Raw genomic sequence first — 17,949 nt, 5'->3', positions numbered from 1 at the left:
CATTCTTAGTTTCACCAGATTGTAGAGAAAAAGAAGAGACGGGCGTGTTCAATAAAAGATGTCATTTATTGATCAGTCTCTTTTCTCATACAAGAGAAATGAATCGCTATTATTGCAATACTTATTGTTAAGTAAAGTGCATACAGTAATAACAGAATTATAAAATAATACTGTAAAAGCATTGATATGGTTTCTTAGCCATATGATACTTAAGATGGATAAAATAGATACATACATATATACATTGACTAATCGTACTCAACTGGTGCTTCTAACTACGCCTACCCCAATGTACCTGACCTAAGCCTAATACGTGGGCGGGAGTAGATAAGTAGCAGTTTAAGTTAAGTTTGCTGTGCCAAGGGTCTGCTTCAAGAATTCTCTACAAAGGATGATTCAGTTCAGTACCTGGGATTTAGAAGGCTGGAGGGCTGGTATCTCTATCTCAGGTCTTGATATTCCAGCTGCCTGCGAGGGCGGCTTGGAAGCGCCGGAGCTGGATTTCTCGGCAGGAGAAAAGGCAGCGTCTCTCTCTCTCAGCGCGTCAGAAAGGAGGGGCAGCGTCTGTGGGCTTCGCTGTCAGCTGGGCTCCTCGGCAAGTCTCGCTGCTCCAATCTTGTCACCACCTCGTGTGTTTGCTTAAGGCAATGTCGGTATTATTTATACCTGAAAGGTGCCGGGATTGACGTAAGGATGGACATAAAAACGTCAATAAGGATGTCATACGAACTGGTCGTTCGCACATTCTTTACTGAAGTTCTCGGCTAAATCAAAACAATGGCTGTGGGGATTTCCCAGGTCGTGGTAGGTTTGATTTGTTTTGAGAACACCGTATGCCTATTAGGGGGCTGGAGAAATAGTGCTTGCCTAATGAGATGGCATGCGCTATGACCTAATCAGATAACGGGCTTCTGTGCCGTTGTGTGGCTAATCAGATAACGGGTTTCTGTGCAGTTGAATGGCTGCTAGTTAATTATTAACCAGACAAGGGTCAGAAATAGGGGGATCGATACAGTACCCATAGTAAATACACCACAAAATCTTTGATCTCCTGCTGAACTAACTGAGCCTTTACTGCTGCTGGGGGTGGACCGGCCACGGAGGAGGTGAGTTTAGTTGCGCAATAAGAACAACATGCAGGTCCACATTGTACACAAAGGCAGCACGTGAATATGATACCGGCTATACATGCCAGCACTATCAGCACAGCAAGAACTGACGATCACACGGCATGCTCCTCCTCAATCTGCCAAGATAACGTCTAAAACCATACGATTTTGAAGCGAAACGAGTCTGGTCGCTTGCAGCTCTACGGTTATATTAGTCCGTATACCTGCAGGAGTGTTATTTACCCCTTCAACTACTCTGGACAAATGCCGTACTTCTTTGCTGGTTATTATAGGCCCCCAAATGGGAAACACTCCTTTTATTATGTCGGTAAAATGCTGCAGTGGAGTATCTGTCTGATCTATATTGGTAGTATCTATCTCTCTTTTATTCCTCCTTATAAGCACACTTCGTTTATCTAAGCGGTGATCCTTGTGATAATTAGAAGGGGCAATATAGAATGGAGGGTACAGGAAGGACAGGTAGCAACGTCCAGCCCAACCTCGTGGAAGCCAAGTATAGGCATTTTCTCCACAAACAAAATATACATTAGGAGGGGTTAACAATGGAGGGCTCCTAAAAGTACGCAACTGCTAAATGTAATTATATCGGCTTTCTCCTACTGATATGTACCATACTCCCTGACTTCAGAACGCAGAAGTGCTATTTAGTATAGGCACTGGAAAAGCCCTATCTTCAGTAACATTACGGTCTTGAAAATGTTGAAAATACTGAGTGAAATTAACACCTTAGGAGCTTGTAAATAAACCTCCCCAGTGCTGCGCTGTCCATTATCCAGTGCTGAACTGGACGTCCAGCGGTCGCACGCAGCACTGGGGAGGTAGTGCCCGTGACGACCGTTGGCCGACGGCAGCACTTAAAGGGTTAAACTCAACAAAATCCAAAATCTCATTTTTCAACCAAGTGGTATTTTCATGCGTTGTATACATATTCATACAAGTATTCGGATCTAAGGTTCCCTCTCCATTATTCCCCTCGGGGTCGAATCCTTGATGAACTTCAACATATGCTAAAATCATTTCATAATCCTTTTCCGAAAACCTTTGGGTGTCCACAGTACAATGCATATACATCATTGAAAGTAATTTAAACCAAGCCTCACAACTCCCCACCCAGATGAGACAAGGGTAGGGATATGAATAAATCGTGCTTGTGCATAACAGATGGTAGAAGACCACAAACCCAACAATTTGTAGTATTGGTGGCACTGTGTGTTTGATGAAGCATTTCAACAAATACATTTTTCACATAAGTCTGACGATGCCTTTCCTATGTGGGGCTAAAGTATGAAACACATGTTCTGGAGGTGGGGCAGTTGTTCCTAAAATAGTAAGCATAGGGTGGTGAAATTCTAAATAGATGAATACACCCATCAATGTGATTAGTAATATTGCTATAATAACTATAAATGCAATTTTAACTCGTTGGGTCCAACTAAAAAAGACAGACATATATGCAGGGAAATAACGCGGTACAAAAGGACGTTCCTCTTCAGGAACGAAACGAGCAAAGGGATACATACTAACTAAAAGTCCAAAAATAAACTCGGGCGATGCAGTCCAATCTGCCAGAGGGTGCTTCTTTCCTGTGTCCATTTGGAGCCTCACAGGTAGGCTCCTATCGTTCATCACAAATAATTTCAAAGCAAGCTTCTCACGTTGGAGTTATGTTCTCACACAACCCTTGAAGATAACACAACCTGGGCCTCTTTAAACAAGAAATTCAGTCTTTCTTTCTAAGCAGAGCAAGCAAATGTTCAAGGCTCTCAGCGCGTTCAGTCCAGTGTCTCGCTCAGTACCCCAGAAGCCCATTTAACAGACATTCGTGGAACAGGTCTGTACCCTATCACTCAAGTCTCTCCCTACCTCCTACCATATTCACCTGGGGTACCGCGTTGTTTTCTGGGCCGCAGGTTGTATCGAGTATGGCCCGGCACTTCTTGATCAGAGAACAAAACAGAGGATGATGAATCCGGTGAAACAGGAGTACTGCAAGCCTCTCGTTCGACTTTAGTCAAAGCATACAGATAGTCTGTCAACATAGGATACTCTATATCACAAAATGTTCTGGGTCTCGGGACGCCCCAAACATTAGCAGGGTGCCCAAAAATGACCTCATACGGAGATAAGCCAGATGGAGAATGTGGGGTATTGACATTAATGCCAGCGATAGAGCATCTGGCCACTTCAATCCGGTTCTTTCTTGAATTTTTGATAATTTGAGCTTCAGTGTCCCATTATACTTCTCCACCTACCCAGCGGACTGGGGGTGTCGAACCGCATGGAATTTCTGTTTAATCTGTAGTCCATTACAAATGTTACTGATGAATTCTGCATTAAAATGTCCCCCCTTATCACTCCAGATCACCCGAGCAATCCATAGAATGGGAAGTATTCCTTTACCAATGCCTTTTGCCATTGCCAAAGCAGTATTATCTTTGGCTTCCACCCATTTACTGAAAGCGCACACCACGGCCAGGACATACTTTAAATTATTTACGCGCTCCAACTGGATATAATCCATTTGGAGCACCTCAAAAGGCAAAGATGGTGGTGCAAAGTTTCCACTCAGAACAGGCTCCCTGCCCCCTGTATTATGTCGTAAGCAAACCATGAAATATTGTACCAAATGAGCAGCGGTCCTTGGAATATTGGGATTGTACCATACAGGATCTAATAATGCACAAACACCCTTTGCCCCAATATGATCTGAACCATGTGCCATTGTCACCACCGTATTCACTAATGCATTAGGCAACAACCACCACTGTTTTTCTGTCAAATCAATCCAACAATCGTCTGCATCTAATTTCCCCACTTTCTCTTTCCAGTGAGCCAGCTCAATAGGGGGAGCTTCTTTCTGTATTTCTCAGACACTCTCCGTGGTGTTATTAAACATCTCTGTTTAAGCCACCCACCTAGCAGAGCTAGTCACAAACATTGAGGTCAGTTTGGAATTTGCAGTTTCCTTAGCTACTTGATCAGCAAAGGCATTACCTTCACTCATTGCATCAACCACTGCCTTGTGTGCACTGCATTTAACTACAGCCACCATCTCTGGTAACGTCAATGCTGTCAGCAATCGCAAAATCAAGGGGCCATGCTGTATTTGCTGACCATGGGAAGTGAGAAAACCTCTTTCGGCCCAAGTCGGCCAAAACTATGAGCCACGTCGAAGGCATACTGGCTGTCGGTGTAAATATTTACTCTCAATCCTTCACTTAGCTCACAGGCCCGAAGCAATGCCACTAACTCAGCTGCCTGTGCTGATTGATAGGGTACTCGAGAAGATTCAACCACAGTGTGAAGAGTAATTATCGCATATGCAGCAGTTGTCGTGCCATCTGGTAATTTGAAACAAGATCCATCGACATAAAACTCCCCTTGAGGGTCATATAGAGGATTGTCTGTCAGGTCTACCCGTCCCTTTGTCTCTTCCTCCGTCTGAAATATACAATCATGAACATCATTGTTCCTTTCGTTCGAAGGGAGGGATAGTAAAGTAGCAGGGTTCAGAGTGGCATATCGTTTAATCGTAATGTGGGGAGCAAACAAAGTCAATTCGTACCCTGTAAGACGTGCACTCGTAAGGGGCTGGGTCTTCATTTTGTTCAATAATGTATCAACAGCATGCGTACCATCACTGTGAGATCAGTGTTCAGAACGAGCCCTACCGACTGTCGAATAGTCACTGCGACCGCAGCAGTAGCCCTTAAACAGCTAGGAAGTGCTCTGGCGACGTTAACCAACACTGCCAAAAAATAGGCACAAGGTCTCTGCTTACCACCAAATCCTTGTGTTAACACAGAAAGCGAGCAACCGTCCACCTCGTGTACATGAAACACAAAAGGTAGTCAGGGGTGCAGAGCAAAGCGCAGATTTCAAAGAGTCAAAAGCATTTTGGCAAGATTAAGAGATTGGAGCCTCCGGGGGATATTTATTTATGGTCTTACTCTTATTTTCTTTGTTCAGAGTTGGAGGTTTCCATCTTTTAAACCTGCCTAACCTCTCCCAAACATCAAAGTCTCAGTTCTAGAATAAGAGGATAGCACCTCCTCCCCGATTAAGAAGTGAGTTTCCACTTTTATATGATATGCAAGGCTTACTGATTGTCCCTATGCAGACATTGAGGTCCTAAGTGTGACTACCTCTCTACTAGTAGGAAACTGGATGAGAATGAGATTGATATGAATTTTGTGCTGTATGTACTGAGAATACTGTTGTTCCAGACCTAGGAGCTTCTCTCCCTTTTAACTATTGATGTTTCATGTGCCTATAGCCCCGTTATGTGTGGAGCCATGGTCCTAACCAGAACCCTGTGGGAACCAGAATATAATAATCATGAGAAATATAATGTGTATTAAGCAAATGATGATGTATCAATATACCCATACATGTATTTTGTATTTATAGATTGTCAGTCCCCCCTTCATGGTCTATCGTCGCCCTGATGAAGGTATGACCCGGATGAGTCTGTACACCGAAACGCGCATCGGCGTGATTCCTGCGGGCAACTGCATAGCTTAAATTATTTCCATTTTCTGTACTATCCATTGCCCTACAAGAATGTATTCTATGAATCGTATCATATGTTTTGTAACGGCGACAATGTACTAGTTAAGTGTGCCTGATTGAGACTTGATAGAATGACTGGTATGAGTGTTTTTTTAGTATGAGGAAGTATGAGTATGAAAGTGAGCATGGAATGTGTGGGACTGCGCATATTCAACTTTGAAATGGTTTTACTGAATGGTGATAAATGAATGTACTATCACTTAGATGTGTATGTATGCATCTTTTTTACATATAATTACAAATCAATTTAAAATTAATCATAAATTCACATATATGTAAAAAAGTTGACATGATGGATTTTTCTGGTATCTTGTTCTGATTACTGGTTGTGGCTCCATTGAAAGTATAGGATCTCTTTATGGGACCTGGTTTTTGAATCATAAAGGCAGGGGTTTTGTTCTAATTACTTTGGTCTCTTTCCCCCATTTTCCTGCCTATATCCTTACCCAGTGGGGGACCTCCTTCTATTTTGTTGTCCGTTCTGAGCCAGCAACAATGGACACTGAAATTGCCAATGCCCTTCCTCCTTACAGTAAGCATACTGGTTTATTCCCAAAACAACAACAGGCCCTCCGCCTCGTCTGGTTCCCGCCCCCCTCGGGACGAACCCTCTACCACCTCTCTCTCTGCCTCATCCTCGAACAACTTGTTGTAACAACACCCTTGTCTTAAGATCTTTTGTTTTCTTTTCCGTCTTATCCTTACTCTCATATTTCTATGTTCGTAAAATTGGGCCATACTCAATATTACCGAGGGCGTAGACATGGTCTAGATACTTTCAGCGGCTTGTAGCCGCGCAGAAACTTCCGGGAACAAATTGGTCACAAAACGATTAACAAATGATTGTATACCGCCTTCCAATGATAAATCCTGTCCACTAAAATCAATAAATACGCCTTCAAATCTAGTGAAGCAATCAGAAACACTTTCGTCTTTCTTCTGCTTACATGCTGTCAATTTATACCAAATCCACCTTACGAGGCGGAATTAAGGAATGCATGTAAGTAATAATATGGCCAGGTAACGCCAATAGATCAGGTTTTGGTTTATCACCAGGCTTACGTTTCTTATCCCAATCTTTTATCAGTTCCCATGTTCCACCTAACTCCTGAACATGGTCCTGATCATGCACCTGACGCCATACATCAATAGGGACTAACAACGCAAAAAATAGCTCTATGTCAGCTAGGGTCATAATGGCTGAGGAAGCCGCTTCTGTGAGTTCTTTAAAATAAGCCATGGGGTTCTTACGGGGGTCAGGTAGTTGTGATTTTAGCGAGAAGACTTCACTCTTCTTCCAGGGGGTGTAAACCCATTGTTCCTGCACTCATGCCTCTACACGAGGTCTAGTCACCTCATCCTGATCATTCTTTAATTCCGGTTTTTCAGGACGAAAGATAGGATGGACTTCTCGCATAGGGTGCTGAGAGTCCCATGAGGAACATTTTTGGTGCATCCGCCCTCGATAACTTAATAAAACCTCAACATTTTTGTACACTTCCTCTGGTCTAAGTTCAGATTTATGAGCCCTGTCCCGAATATCATACATCACTCGGGGGGCCATCCCTCCTGCAAAACACTGTTACCTTAAAGTAAGAAGACATGTGGCCATGTGTTTCAGGGCATGTTGCTGCATAACAGGCTCAAAGTCTCGAAGCGTGTTCCATATTTCAGTTATAGTATAATTAGGCAGTCGCATCCACTGGGATGACTGATTTTCAAATATCTGTTTCTCATTTAGTCCTACAGTCGAACGAGTAAACAACTTTCGTGTGTCGAAATCCCCCGGAGCACGAGATGGATTTGAAACAGCTAGGGATTGGGTCGTGCTCGCGGAATGGGAAGCCCACGCAAAGGTCGGGGGAGACAAAACAGCTGTGGACATAACAGAAGATGGCGATGTAACAGACCATAAAGTAGCCGTCTCAGACACAGAGGGGGATAAAACAGAGGACGTTCCTGGAGAGATAGGGGAAGAGGAAACAACAGGGGCAGAGGCTGAAGGGACCTGTACTGGAGTTTGGGGTACAACAGGATATATACGTTTTGGAGCATAAGGTGGAGGTGGATGAGTATCCATTAAATCCTCCATTTCATCCTCCGCTTCAGTCCTAGCCAAATAGCTCTTATCCACTTGCAATCCAAATTGCCTATCTGCACAATCAATTCCCTGTTCGGTTTAAATATATTTATCATAATATAAGTTTATTACAGTTAGAAATATATAAATGTTTAAAATATTTTTAGATTATCGCTCGTTCTGATATACAGTTTAAAGTTATTTAGATTGAGTTTTGAGACATAAAAAAAAAGGAGGAAATGGCGTACCCGGTGTGACACCATACGTCTATGACATAACACAGGGCCTGGCAGCGTGCACTCGTCGCATACACAATGCGCAGCGAGTGTGATCCCATACATACATGACGTAACGTGCGGCTTGGTACTGCGTACCAATCGGATACCAAATTAGCAGTTGGCGCAACCTCATACGTAAATGATGTTACACAGGACGCAGTGCCACAAACCCGTCGGATACGAAATGCACATCATTTATGAGTTTAGCAATATGGCGGATAGGATTCACGTGGTGATGGAGCTTGGTACACTACCGGTATGGGAGTGCAGTTTAAAAAAAAAAAAGATATACATATTTTTTGGGGAAGATATAAAACCTTCCATAATTTTTAAAGTTAAAAAAAGAAGTATAATAGAGTTCCAAAATATTTTTAAAAAAAAAGAAAAATAAAGGTTTTATAAACATTAAAATTTGAAATTAGCATTTAAAAAACCTTTGAAATTCACTGAAAAAAAAATAGATTTTTCAGACGTTATAGTTAGGAATTAGTATTTAAAAAACCTTTGAAATTCACTAAAAATAGGTTTCAGGGACGTTATAGTTAGTTGGACATTTGACTCATATAAAACCAGAGAAATTCGCCTGTTATAGGTAGTTGAGCTAACTATAACTTGCAAGCCTGCAATGCACTGCTGATGATGTCACATATTAATTCACTCATGACATGGTCAGTGACAACACTCGTGACATCACTGATGACATCTCAAATAACATCACACATGACATCATCCAGTAAATATGTGTTTCTGTAAAGTTTAAATACATTTTATATATATATATATTCACTGAAAAAACCATAGGTTATAGACCATATATAGTTAGGAATTAGCATTTAAAAAACCTTATTTTACTCACACAAAACCATTGAAATTCCATATATAGTTAGTTGCACTAACTATATATCGCGCACCCGCAATCCACTGCTGATCATGTCACATATTACATCATTCATGACATGGTCAGTGACATCACTGATGACATCACTGATGACATCTCAAATGACATCACTGATGAGATCACTGATGACGTCATCCAGTGACTGTGTGTTTCTGTAAAGTTTAAATATGTTTTACATATTGAAGAATGAGTAGATGTATAAGTGTCTGGACGAAGGATTTAGTAGGTGCATGACTGAATGTATGAGTGAGTGATTAAATGTGTCTCACTGAGTGCATGGGTTAGTGACTAAACTGTCTTAATTTGTGCATCATTATGTCTGTTGTTCTGTAAACTGCTGCATGTGTTGATCATTAGCTATACGAGAGGCTATATGTGTTATTAATTGGTTGCCCAAGTATTTCTATGGCAGATTGAGTTTGTATGGGGGTGGCTGGAAGGTGTGTGACTCTATGCATAGATGTGTGAGCAGTTTATTCACTAGGTGTATGAGTTCAAGAGTGCATGTGGAAACAGCTACATGGGCAGTTGACTGTGTGCATGAGTGTATTGATGAGTGAATGGATATCTCAATGCTACATGTCATAGTAAGTACATATGTAAAACACAGTACATGTGAGAGTTGGCATATATAAATAACTGTGCATGAGAGCCACTGAATGAGTGAGTGGTTGTATCGATCATTGTGAACTTGTATCAGGGATTGTATAAGAGAGTAAATATGTGTTAGTATATGTTTCAATAAGTAAGGTGTGTTTAACTGTATAGTTGAAGAAATGGAGGTGAGATTGTTTCTTTGCATGACTGACTGGGTGTGTGAGTAACTCCATGGATGAGTGGCAGTGTGTGAGTGTCTGTATACACTGAGTGTATCTAAGGTTATATTAGAGTCTGAAGAGGTTTATCGTATTAGCACAAGAATGATGTCAAATGAGATGTCATCAGTGATGTCATCAGTGATGTCATTTGAGATGTCATCAGTGATGTCATCAGTGATGTCACTGACCATGTCATGAATGATGTAATATGTGACATGATCAGCAGTGGATTAAGGGTGCGCGATATATAGTTAGTGCAACTAACTATATATGGAATTTCAATGGTTTTGTGTGAGTAAAATAAGGTTTTTTAAATGCTAATTCCTAACTATATATGGTCTATAACCTATGGTTTTTTCAGTGAATTTTCAAGGTTTTGTAAATGCTAATTCCTAACTATATATGGTCTATAACCTATGGTTTTTTCAGTGAATTTCAATGGTTTTTTAATAGCAAATATCATAAGCTGTCGAATGTCAAGTACGTGGTAAGTGAAAACATTTTCGTGTTTATGCACACTGATCTGCTTTGAATGGTGCCCCCCCCCCCCTCATTTCTATTAGGAGTACTCTCTCTTTGCAGATAGTGAAAGGTAGTTAACGCAGGCCTTTGCCCCCGTTGTAATCCGTCGTGCCTGCTTCTCTCTCCATTTGATTGATTGTTATCCAAGTATTTACTGTTTTAGAATTAGTTCTCTTTGGTTCATTCTCTATTTACAAACAAACACAGAGTCGCAATACTCTGTTTAGTCTTTGCAGATAACGAAAAATCGTGTAAAAAAAAAGAAAAGGAATCGAGCAAAATCAGTAGGCCACTAATGGGATCTCTTTTTGACCTCGCTAAAATAGAAACATTAGGAACAACCCCTCATGACAAATACAAAACTAGTGAGATGAACTGAACTCCACACAATGATGGCTGCAAAACAGCTCGGCTCCGCCACCCACCCCGCCCAAAATAACGATAAAGAGCGGCTGCCATGATTGGTTGCGGAATGGCCACAACGGAGCTACGAAATGGTGGTGCTCTCATGCTAACCCCAGCTTCAGTCTGAAACATCCAGAAACACTGTAGACTACCAATTCGATCAGTTCCGGTAGCGCCCCAATGTAACCCGGTAGAGAAGAACTAGCCCTCCCCTCTTTGACTGATGGTTCTTGTTGCCTGTCCCTTCTGTTGTCATTTAACAGAACTATTTAGCCTGCTGAAAGGGGTTGTGTTTCGACCGCTGGTTGGTGGAGACATTTTGACTATATTCTGGACCTGCGTTGTCGCGTAATGCGTCATATGACGCGCCGCGTTAGCGCATCTGGAAGTCATCCGGGGCGCGCAGCGCGTAACGTAAGCATAACAAGTCATGTGACTTGTTAATAAAACTTTTCATTGGTTCATTTTACTTTTCTTATTCTAATGATGAAAGCCTTGGTCATATCACCTAAAAATTACGCTTTTAATTACTTCAGAACATTATTTTTTCTTAAATATATGTTATAATGTTCCAGGCTAATGTACTTTCCCGGAAATTTTACAACTGTCCTGCAAGTAAAATATATTCTTTTTTCGAGAAAAAGAGCGTTTCTTCGTCCCATGACGGAGCCGTTGAGCAAAAGAGGGTCGACCTGCTGTCTTAGTCGCCGATACGCCTGAATATGAGATTCTTATCGATCACTTTATGTTGCAGGAATAGAAAACACAACAGCCCTTGACCATTTATCTTTACTGCGTTCCTTCGTATTATACCTTTTACCCTTCATGTAATTGGTCTGCTTTATTTCACTTGCCTTTTAATGATTCTAAAACAGTGACTATTATTAAAAACTTTACCAATGTATATACTACTACCATGTTTTCTTTTAAAAACCTTTATTGTGAAAATTTCATTATACAAATACGAGCCTATAACCACGTGGGCCTGCCACGGAGCAAACTGTAATCGTATATGATGAATAGACATTTACACTGTAGAGGAACGTAACGGGCGGGCCATTAGGTTGCAAGAACTAAGGTGTCTAACAGTTACGGAATCGGTGGACGTACATTTTATAATTAAAATACGACAGGGCCAGTTACAATAAAATTATCTAGATATACATTTGCGGGCAAGTACCATGGGTGACGTTAATTCGAATTTTCAACAGTACAGTAATCAATAACACATCAGAACTTAATATCAATAGGGATGTCGAAATATTCAATCAATTCTCGTCCCCGCCCGCCATGTGCTTCAAAACTGCATACGTATCTCGTGATTTCAAGGTTCTGCAACCAGTACACAACAAGGAGTTACGAGTCCCATTTATTCCGGCGCCATTTTGGGCGAGGACGGGCAGGTCCAGGATATAGTCAAAATGTCTCTACCAACCATCGACTATGATGATGTTCATATGCTGTATTTATTAGAGTAACACTCATCTGTCCACATGAAATTAATTTACCACAATCTAAACATGTAATTTTAATCTTTCCAAAGTTCTTCTAAATATTTGGGACCGTTTCCCTTGCCTCTGAAGCTCTCAGTGCCACTTCTTTGATGAATGTACTAGCAGGTCAGGGGTTCTCCTCCAAATCTCTCTTTTATGCAGCACTATAATTAATTGGTGCCACCTCTCCATATGACGATGCATGGTATAGTTACCACAACTATATTTTTTTTCGGTTCCTCTGGAGAGTTCATCGTGGCAGATGAAGCGTGTAACGTACCGGGCATTTACCTTTTTTTGCATGTACAGGAAAGGAAAAAAAAATCGAGCGTCCGAGTTCTAAGGTGTCCCAGGGCCATTTTAGTGGACCAGGCCCAAATCCAAAGAACAGGCCGCCATTTTGAGAGTCCTCTTGCAGCCGCCTGTCGCTGTAGCATCAAGAGCAGCCGAAACTCAGCTGAATGGCAACTGAAACGGTAAATGGGCGCCCCACTACATTTCAGCATTGTAGGATGACCACACCAGTACAGCAACTTGCTAGACATCACCTCGGTGCCATCCGGATCTCGGCGCCCCACTGCAGATGAAGTGCCTCTCAACTATGAAACCACCACGGTGACATCCGGATCTTGGCGCGTTGTGCTGCCTTCGGCCTATTCGCACATCGGTCCGCTACTGACGCCATCTCACAGGCTAATGGGGTGACCCACGCCGAGTTTCAGCATTGTAGGATGACCACACCAACTTGCTAGACATCACCTCGGTGCCATCCGAATCTTGGCATCTCAACGCCTAGTGGTATCTTCCATACAGAAAATATTGTTACGCTGCCTTTGGCCCCATTCGCACATCAGTCCGCAACTTAGACATCACCTCGGTGCCATCCGGATCTTGGCATCTCAGCGCCTTGTGGTGTCAGTCAGAAAATATTGTTGCGCTGCCTTTGGCCCCATTCGCACATCAGTCCGCTACTGACACCATCTCACAGGCCAATAGGGCGCCCCACGCCGACTTTTACCATTGTACGATGGCCACACCAGTGGCACAACTTGCTAGACATCACCTCGGTGCCATCCGAATCTTGGTATCTCAACGCCTAGTGGTATCTTCCATACAGAAAATCTTGTTACGCTACCTTTGGCCCCATTCGCACATCGGTCCGCAACTTAGACATCACCTCGGTGCCATCCGGATCTTGGCATCTCAGCGCCTTGTGGTGTATTCTCTTCAGAAAATATTGTTGAGCTGCCTTTGGCCCCATTCGCACATCGGTCCGCAACTTAGACATCACCTCGGTGCCATCCGGATCTTGGCATCTCAGCGCCTTGTGGTGTCTTCTACTCCGAAAATATTGTAGAAAATATTGTTGCGCTGCCTTTGGCCCCATTCACACATCATTCCGCTACTGACACCATCTCACAGGCCAACAGGGCGCCCCACGCCGACTTTTACCATTGTACGATGGCCACACCAGTGCCACAACTTGCTAGACACCACCTCGGTGCCATCCGGATCTTGGCATCTCAGCGCCTTGTGGTGTCTTCAAATCAGAAAATATTGTTGCGCTGCCTTTGGCCCCATTCGCACATCGGTCCGCTACTGACGCCATCTCACAGGCCAACGGGGCGCCCCACGCCGACTTTCAACATTGTAGGATGGCCACAGAAGTGCGACAACTTACTAGACACCACCTCGGTGCCATCCGGATCTTGGCGCGTTGTGCTGCCTTCGGCCTATTCGCACATCGGTCCGCTACTGACGCAAACTCACAGGCCAACGGGGCACCCCACGACGACTTTCAGCATTGTAGGATGGCCACACCAGTGCGGCAACTTGCTACACACCACCTCGGTGCCATCCGGATCTTGGCATCTCAGCGCCTAGTGGTGTCTTCTATTCCGAAAATATTGTTGCGCTGCCTTCGGCCCCATTCACACATCGGTCCGCTACTGACACCATCTCACAGGCCAACAGGGCGCCCCACGCCGACTTTTACCATTGTACGATGGCCACACCAGTGCCACAACTTGCTAGACACCACCTCGGTGCCATCCGGATCTTGGCATCTCAGCGCCTTGTGGTGTCTTCAAATCAGAAAATATTGTTGCGCTGCCTTTGGCCCCATTCGCACATCGGTCCGCTACTGACGCCATCTCACAGGCCAACGGGGCGCCCCACGCCGACTTTCAACATTGTAGGATGGCCACAGAAGTGCGACAACTTACTAGACACCACCTCGGTGCCATCCGGATCTTGGCGCGTTGTGCTGCCTTCGGCCTATTCGCACATCGGTCCGCTACTGACGCAAACTCACAGGCCAACGGGGCACCCCACGCCGACTTTCAGCATTGTAGGATGGCCACACCAGTGCGGCAACTTGCTACACACCACCTCGGTGCCATCCGGATCTTGGCATCTCAGCGCCTAGTGGTGTCTTCTATTCCGAAAATATTGTTGCGCTGCCTTCGGCCCCATTCACACATCGGTCCGCTACTGACGCCATCTCACAGTCCAACGGGGCGCCCCACGCCGACTTTCAGCATTGTAGGATGGCCACACCAGTGCGGCAACTTACTAGACACCACCTCGGTGCCATCCGGATCTTGGCGCGTTGTGCTGCCTTCGGCCTATTCGCACATCGGTCCGCTACTGACGCAAACTCACAGGCCAACGGGGCGCCCCACGCCGACTTTCAGCATTGTTGGATGGCCACACCAGTGCGGCAACTTACTAGACACCACCTCGGTGCCATCTGGATCTTGGCGCGTTGTGCTGCCTTCGGCCTATTCGCACATCGGTCCGCTACTGACGCAAACTCACAGGCCAACGGGGCGCCCCACGCCGACTTTCAGCATTGTAGGATGGCCACACCAGTGCTGCAACTTGCTGGACACCACCTCGGTGCCATCCGGATCTTGGCGCGTTGTGTTGCCTTCGGCCTATTCGCACATCGGTCCGCTACTGACGCCGCCTCACGTGCCAACGTATTTTCTCCGCATTTTACACCCTATGCCGCATAACAGGTCATGTGACTTGTTTATAAAACTTTTCATTGGTTCATTTTACTTTTGGTTTCCTAATGATGGAAGGCTTGATCATGTGACCTAAAACAACACTTTTCATTGGATGAAAACTTTTTTTTTTTCCCAAACGATGAAAGCCCCACCTTGTTTCTGGATGTTTCAGACTGAAGCTGGCGTCAGCATGAGAGCACCACCATCTCGTAGCTCAGTCGTGGTCATTCCGCTAGCAATCATGGCAGCCGCTCCCCACCAGAAGCCTGCAGGAGTCGGAGCCCCCAAAACTTTTGATGAATTCTCAAGGCGGAGGGGACGCTTTCGAGAATGGGGTCCAAGACCTAGCAGACAAGCGTCCGATTTCCAAGGTGTCCCAGGGCCATTTCAGTGGACCAGGCCCAAAAAGGAAACAGCCTGCCGCCATTTTGAGAGTCCTGTGACAGCCGCCTATCGCTGCACCGCAAGAGTGGGCGCAACTCAGCTGAATTGCGGCTTTTGACACAGTGGACCAAAAACGGACGGAATGGCAACTGAAACGGTAAAGGGGCGCCCCACTACAACAGATGACACTCCACCTGGAGAGGCCCGTTCACGCCGCCTCCCCCGGGGCGCCCCACGCCGTTATTCGGAGCAGCATTGTAGGATACCAAAACCAGTGCGGCAACTTACTGGACATCACCTTGGTGCCATCGTTCTGCTGCCTTGGAACTATTCGCGCAACAGTTTGCTACTGATGACCCACCCCCCGCGACGCCCCATGCCGTTATTTGCTGGTTGGCAACTTACTAGACATCACTTTCGTGTCATCTAGATTTCAGCGCGTTCTGCTGCCTTGGAACTATTCGCACAACAGTTTGCTACTGATGACCCACCCCCCGCGACGCCCCACGCCGGAAATCTGGACGTTGTGCTGCGTTGGGACTATTCGCACAGCCGACCGCTACTTCGTTGTTTTTCCCTAAAAATGTTTATATGTTATTACTATTTTTGTTTTCTTGTATATATTTATAAATTATTAAAGTTTTATAATCTTACTACTTTGTGGGAGTGCTATATATTTTTAATGTGACACATAATTGTAAAAACTTTGATGTACAAAGAGTCATCCCTGGAATCTTCCGCTTCAGGCTCGGTCCCCTCCCCAATCACAATACAGGATGGTTTTCAGATAATAGCAATGCTTCTGCTGTGACGGATCTCATCGAGTGTGGGCCTTGATCTACTATAACTCCTTTGAAGAGGGGTGATTCTTTACAGCTGTGGCCATAAACTACATCTGCAGGGCTAGCTGATACCCTAGGACCAGCCTGGACAATCGGACACAGAGGAAAAGGAGTGTCAGAGGGTGCGGTAGTGAATAGGGCGAAAGGGAGGTGTCGGGCGGGCACAGGGTGTGATTCTCAGGGAAGAGCAGCGCAGATGGGGCGAGGTTTATTACCCATGCATAAGACAGAGAGCGGGGGTGACCACTGCCTGGGGGAGATGCTTGCGAGGGTGGGGAGCCATGCTAAGGATCGACAGCGTGCACAGAGTGGGTCTGGTCAAGGCATCTAAAATGGCTGCCGTGCACGACAAAAGTGTGGCATTTGAAAAAAGACAAGATGGCGCAGACAATGTTTTTCAACACTTCCTGATTTCCTTCGAATCGAACGTTAACAGACGTTGGGGCATATTACCAAAGTTAAGCGATATTTATCCCTAACGATGCTTAGCAACGATTTTTTTACCGTCAGAAATTATCGCAGATAAACCTTGCTATTATCAAGGTTTATCGGAAATACGATAAAAAACGACCGCAATGCATTAATATCGCTGAAAACTCAGCGATATTCATGCATTACCGAGCTAATGCTCTTAGCCATGTTATCCACCTCCCATTGGATAACATGGCTAAGAACTGCTCAGGGCAGGTGGTAGCTTTTGGAGATATTCGCGCTTATCTCGAATATTTCCAAAAGTTGATAATAGGAGATAGCGATGTTAGCGACTGTTTCCAGTCGCTAACATCTTGGCATGCCCACTTTGCATGTCATTAGTGATAAATATCACTCACATGCAAAGTGGGGCCCAAGATGGTCGCTATCTTCTACTAGCCGTCGCTAACTGGTGTTAGCAACAGCTAGGTAATACACATATAATTTTATCTCCGCGAAGCGGAGCGCTGTTACAGATATATATCTTGTTTCTGAACGTTAATTTCTCAAAATGCACTGAAGCACATATATTGAGACCTAGCAAAGGCACATCGGGCTACCAGTCCCTACAATTTTGCCAAGTTTCGTGCAAATCCATTCAGCTGTTCGATCCTACCGAGAGACAAGATGGCGGCCGCTACGGACTGTTTGGAATGTTTACAGACACCGGAGAGCCAATCAGCTTCGCTTCGCAAAGCTCCGTAACGCGAAAAGTACGCGAAGCGGTGCGCTGTTACAGATATATATCTTTTTTTGAACGTTAATTTCTCAAAATCCACTGGAGCACATATATTGAGATCTAGCAAAGGCACATCGGGCTACCAGTCCCTACAATTTTGCCAAGTTTCGTGCAAATCCATTCAGCTGTTCGATTATTATTATTTTTATTTTTTTTTGCCCCGCGGGGCCCTTTTAAAACCTCCACATCAAACCTAGGGGGTGAGCGACAATGTACTATGCCCCCTTATGGTCATTTGCCCCTTCGCTTTGGCCTCCTCTTGTCTCTCGATCCTACCGAGAGACAAGATGGCGGCCGCTACGG

Source organism: Lissotriton helveticus, chromosome 11 (genome assembly GCF_964261635.1).
Source record: "Lissotriton helveticus chromosome 11, aLisHel1.1, whole genome shotgun sequence".
In the NCBI taxonomy this organism is placed as follows: Eukaryota; Metazoa; Chordata; class Amphibia; order Caudata; family Salamandridae; genus Lissotriton; species Lissotriton helveticus.
Note: the sequence above shows the minus strand (reverse complement) of the source record.